The sequence below is a fragment of the Macrosteles quadrilineatus genome, unplaced genomic scaffold, assembly GCF_028750875.1.
Source record: "Macrosteles quadrilineatus isolate MER2022 unplaced genomic scaffold, UCM_ALF_1.0 Scaffold_7__1_contigs__length_78375512, whole genome shotgun sequence".
NCBI classification, from domain to species: Eukaryota; Metazoa; Arthropoda; class Insecta; order Hemiptera; family Cicadellidae; genus Macrosteles; species Macrosteles quadrilineatus.
Window position 1 is genome coordinate 51,421,181 of NW_026542600.1, and position 6,411 is coordinate 51,427,591.

Below are 6,411 nucleotides of genomic sequence, written 5' to 3' on the forward strand. Positions count from 1 at the left end.
CCACCTTTATTTAGGTTAACCAGAATTTCACTGTAATTGTAAGTGTAAAACATAACAGGCATCTGTGTTTGGATCCATACATGGATTAAGGTACTTAGTACTTTTCCAACAGCTAATTCGGAATCCAGGATAGATAACTTTTTAACTAACATTGATCTCAATTTGCTTCAAATAGAAGGTTTAGTAACTTGTTTGTCTGATCATGATGGGCAGGTATTGAGAATTAGATGTACATTTAAAAGCCTCTCCCGATCGAGCCAACCCCCCCTTGCTGGTGTATGTGGGGCTTCTTACGAAGTGGGGCTCTGGTGAAATGTTATTGTAGCTAGAAGTGGGTGCAGATTTTAACCAACATTTTTAGATCCCAATCTTTCCTTCTCTTTCTGTATTCTCTTGAGAAGTTAATAATTGGTTTTACCGAAAGTCTCCTCTTATTACGGTTACATTTGGTCATATTTTGGAAACCTCTAGGATATCTCTGTTTGTTGCTTTCTTTTCCTTCTGCAAAGTAGGAGGTACTTTTTTCACCTGTGTGAAGCAGTTTTTTGTGATGGACTGTAAAACATAATTTATTTCCTATACAAAGGTCGGTGATGCGTCATATATAGCATCTTCTGATCTATATCTTATCGTTATGCTTTCCCTGAAGGGTCTGAAGTGGTAGGGTGGATATACCAAATTGGTTGTCTGTTAGTTTACTTGAAGATAAGCAATTCAATTTTTGTGCCTGTATACCTATATAATTAATGGATTTAAAATTTTGGCAATTGGAGTATTTAGGTCACCTAGCCTAGATAGTGAAATATTTTTAGAGAGATTAAGCGTGTTAATTTCCTACTTTTCCAAATAAAAATTAACATAATTTTAGGAGGGGTTTAACATTGATGCTCTAAAAAATAACCCTAATCATAAATTACTAAAAATAACACTAAAAGTTCATAATGAGGTATCTGGTAAATTTCCCAACTAGAGTTACTGAGGAATTTGAATCAGCAATTGATAACTTAATAACTAAAAACTGTCATGATTGCAAGGCGACTGTTGAGGGAATTGAAACTTTTCTATCAGATCATGATGGGCAATTGTTAAACCTAAATAATACAAAAGAGGTTCAACCTCTATACTATATAACATACAACTCGTAACTTCAATATTAAAAATTTGAATTTATTTAAAAACCTCTTGGAAACTGAGATTTGGCAGAGTGTTTACATGGCTCCTGTTAAAAGAAAATATGATGAATTTTATAGTACATTTAAGCATTTTTTTACATTTTGTTTCCAAAGAAATACAAACAAAATTGGATCGCAGGAGATCTGAAAAATGAAAAAAGGAACTACTACAATTGACCTTAAAACTTCGTAGGAACAAAAATCCTGCCTTGAAATACGATTTGAAACAAAAAAAATGAACTATACTATAGGGTGAAATTAGTCAAAGATAAAACAAATTATTTTAAAAATGAAATACAAAAATCAGCTAATATACAATACCCACCTCAGCAAACCTGGAGACTAAGCAAATTTCCATTTACTTGGCTGGATTTCTACTAAAATATTCCTTGAAAATTGACAGATTTATTTCCTGTTTAAATAACATTCATTTTAATGAGTACCTAGGTTTGTTGCTACAGGGAAGGTATTGAGGTGTGTTTTTGATTGAAATGTTGATAGCTTAGTATGAAATATACAAAATTGCCAAATTTGATTTAAATATGTCCTTAAACAAGCAAACTACGACAGTTTATTAATTCTCCGTAAGAATAACATGTGAATTTTAAATTTAAAGTTTTTTTAATTACCTCCGTAACCGTTAGGCAGACAACAACGCTTCATATACAAAATTATTTATTTTTGTAAGCTCTACAAATTGGTCTGGAAAGAAATTGTAAAATTTTATGATTTTAGAGTCAAAAATGGGGAAAACCCAATTTTTACCCCGTAATCCCCATTCCCATAGTCCGATCATGCTGGTTAGCAAACTCGTTTGAATAAACGTAGGTTTACACGTTTGTACCAATATCATCAAAATCAGATCATTTTTGCTCGAGTTAGCGCGCTAACGGACATAAATATATATATACATATATATATACAAATTTGAACGGAGGGTGTTTTTGGCCTCTGAGGAGCTCAAAATGAAAAAGTAAATCGGTCCCGGGTCTAGGTCTTACCATGAGACTATTAAAGTTATAAAGCATGCCAATAAATGGCTGAGCCACATTATAAGTTATTTAATAAATTCATCTTTTGTATCAGAATTTTTCCATATCAATTAAAAAATCTAAAATAATACCAATTTATAAGAAAGACGACCTAGAAACTGTGTCAAATTACCGTCCTATTTCTCTCCTACAAGTAATATCAACAATTTATGAAAAAATTGTTAACTGTCAGTTATTAAATTATTTAGAAGAATTTAAACTATTAAATAATACTCAGCATGGATTCAGGCCTGGAAAACATAATTACAGCAGCAGTGGCATTCATAGAATCTATAATTTGGTCTGAAATTAAATGAATTTAAAACTAATATTCTTCAATTTAAACTCAGAAACAGAGTTACAGACACCACAATCAGTATAAGGTAGTAAGTAATAATTTTTTTAAGATATAATAATAAGTTAATAATAAGTTTTTAGGTATAAATTTAGACTCAAAATTAAGTTGGTCCGACCACATTCATCATCTAAATAAAAAATTAAGATCAACAAGGTAATCACTAAGTGTACTATCCAAGGTCACGCCGCTAGAAGTCTGCTTGACAGTATATCATGCGTATGTTCATTCTTTGTTGGCTTATGGCGTCACTCTATGGGGTTCTACAGAGGCCAAAAAAGTGTTCACTTGCCAAAAGTCAATTCTCAGAACTATTTTTCACCAGAAGTCTAAAAAAAGCTGTAAACCTTTTTTCAAAAAACATTCCATTTTAACATTACCATCTCTTTATATATTTGAAATAGCAAAGTATGTTCATGCAAATCCTTTCTTTTATGAAAAATATAAAATAAATCATAACTATCAAACGAGAAATAATAACAAAACTTTTCAATATCCCAAACATTCGCACACAAAATTTGAAACTGGGCCTCTTTACATGGGATTAAAAATCTACAATCATTTACCTAATTCATACAGAACTTTATCAAAATCAAATTTTACATATAAGCTGAAAGAGACTTTCAGCCAGAAAGCGCATTACAAAATTCAGACGTTTTTTACAGATAAATTTTAATAGTTTTTACTCTTGTTAGGGTATAATTAGATTAAGGAACCTAGATATTAATTAGATATAAATTGACCATGTACCAGCTTGGGAATTACTTTTGTAATTATTGTATCAGGCATCAAGTACAATAAAGCTTTGTCTATTGTCTATAATTGAATCGGTTGATAAAGGGGAGTTCACAATTGGAATTTTCATGGACCAAACTAAGGCATTTGATAGTGTCAATCATTCCCAATTGATGGATAAATGATTACCTCCCGCTATCTCCGCGTCCCGCCATCTCTGTGTCCCCCCACCTCCGAATTTCAGAGTGACCCTTAAAATCCTCGGTTACTACCTGAGTTAAGACTTTCCGCGAGGGTGTTAGCCCCGCCACCCTTAAACCCCACCCACCACCACCCCTTCTTAGCCACTACCTGATACCATTATCATACACCACTTCATTCATAAGTTAATTAGTAGATTTCCCATCCTTATGGAACAGCTGAAGCCAATTTAATGTAGTTCTGTCCCGTGCATTGTAGACGTTGTGTTTAATTTGTTTCTTGTTATTTCAGTCATTTAAAACCCCATTTAACCGTTTAACAATAACTCATCCTCTAGTTATATAACAGTAAAGCACAAACCATGAAATCAACTCTAAAATAATAGAAACACAATTTCGTCAACACTAGCCACCAGTGTCGCCGGACATGAACAAAATACACGAGAAACGAGCTTCAAAATTTACAATGAGATGGGAACTATACTTGTATTGGTTAGTCTATGGTTAAATATTTAAGAAGTGTATAGTCAATTCGTTAACCCAATATTGGTATTTTTATAAGTATAAAAGAGGTGTCGGCTTGTTTATATATTTGTTTGGCAGTGATAATCTCAGACACCAGATATACATGTAGAATTTTTATAACAATAATTTTCATTACTAAAAGACTTTTAAGGTTTGTAAACACAACTCTGTAGCAACATAATATTCAAGCTTATTACTAAATGCTCAATGCACATTCATTTATAATTTTGGTTTGATTACAATTATTTAACTATGGTATAATATACCAGAAAAGTTTGATCACTATATTTTCGTGTATGGAGTAGGTTTATACACGAAAGATTTTGTGATACCTTAGCTTAGCCCTGGGACCGTTTTAAAGGTACCCATGTCACAGATTTTTAAAGAATTTTTTATTTGAAATATGCATTAAAAATTACTGTAATATTTTTTATCTTTAAAACTCAATTCAAAATCAACATTGAATATTTTGTTTAAGAATTGATAGTAAAATATCCAGTTTGTATAATTTCTCTGTTTTAAAAATACTTGTATGATAAAATATTCGATAGAACTATGAGGTTATTTGATTTAGTCTATGATTTTGTCATTGATTATAGGAAACAAGTAAGATGAGTAGACCACACAGAGATAAGTAAGACCATTGCTGTATATACAAATCGAATGCTCTGCTCCTGGGAACTGTTTCAGTGGTTTCAAATTATCGGATTTAAAATGCATAGCTAGCTGTTCTCAATTAAACACAATTTTAACTGACTACTCGATTCCCGTACGTAGGACGGGCCAACAGCTTGTAGGCTTATGTATTAAAACGTGACAGGGTTTTTTTAATTTCACGATTCTGAATCAACCATTTAACGGATTTTCACAATTTTTGTGTTGAAGGAAAGATAATTTTGAGAACTAGGTAATGTCGAAGTCATAACTTCAGTTTAGGGTATAAGTTTTTTAGAAATTAAGTTTTAAATTAAAAAAAGTCTAGCAGCCGAGCTACCATTCTAGACTAAAGCTTTTGCTATAATACAATTTGCTTAACGTAACAGTTGTAAACATTCAGCGTTTGTGACACAAATTCAGCATTTCGATAAAAATAAAATTACATACACGTTGGGTTGATTTATTTATACTATGGAGGGGAGGTAATTAGGTGGCGGGGCTTCGCAGCCGGATGCAATGACAGCTACCAACGCAGACAGTGACAGGGGATTATAAGGGAGACTCAAGAATTCGGAGGTGGCGGGACAGATTTGGGTTCGGAGGTGGCGGGAAAACGCAGAGATAGCGGGAGCACACGGGATAAATAACTCATTTTAGGGGATACAAAAAAAAAATATATATATATATAGAATGGTGTCAGTCATACCTAAATAATCGTTGTCAGTTTGTAGAGTTCACACATAATCATGATAACAGAATTACATTTTCTTCTGAAACTGAAAGTGTTAAATGTGGTGTACCCCAGGGGTTAATGCTTGACCCCCTGTTGTTTTTATGTTATATTAATTATGCTGGTGGTGCACTCTCTATATTCACTCTCTAGAATGTCTTATTTTTGTAACCATAGAACATTAAAAAACATATATTATGCTAATTTCCATTCACATTTCTCCTATGGTTTGTGCCTTTATGTTTCAACTACAATAGCAGATTTGGATAGCATACCTAAACTTCAAAAAATAGCAATCAGAATCATTTTGAAATTAGAACACAACAAAACAACCAAAAACAAATTCAAAGAACTGAAAATATAACAGTACAGTAGAGTCCCGCAAACTCGGCGTAATGAGGACTGGAAGGGTGCCGAGTTTGTGAAATGCCAAGTTATCGGGAACTAGGGTTAAAAATAAGAATAATAAAATTTTTAAGCCTTTTAGCTGCCTTTGTTATTTATATTTATATTACAAGTCTGGATTAAGTCATCAGATATTGTACAATAAATCCTTGTTACGAGTTGTGAATGATTTTACTTGAGCTGGCTAGAGTACATGTTGAACTCGGACTCAAAAAATCACTATTTTTCTGAGCCAGGTGATGGCCGAGTTATCCAGACTACCGGGTTATCGAGTGCCGAGTTTGCGGGACTCTACTGTATATGGCCAATATATTTATGACACAATTATTCTAGCAAAACACCGCTTGAGTACCTCTGAAACAAATTACTGCATCACCCATACAGCACTCGGCATAAAAAATTCCTTGTTTCAAGTAAACATAAATTAAAATTCTATGAAAAAAACCATCCTATAAAAATTATTTAAGCATCTTCCTAGTGAATTCAGTAAGATACAAAGCAGGAAAAATTTCATGAGAAAACTTAAACTTTATTTAGTGGAGAAAGCATTTTATTCCCTGGAAGAGTATTTTTCCACCTCCCCTCTTAGCGTTAGTTGATA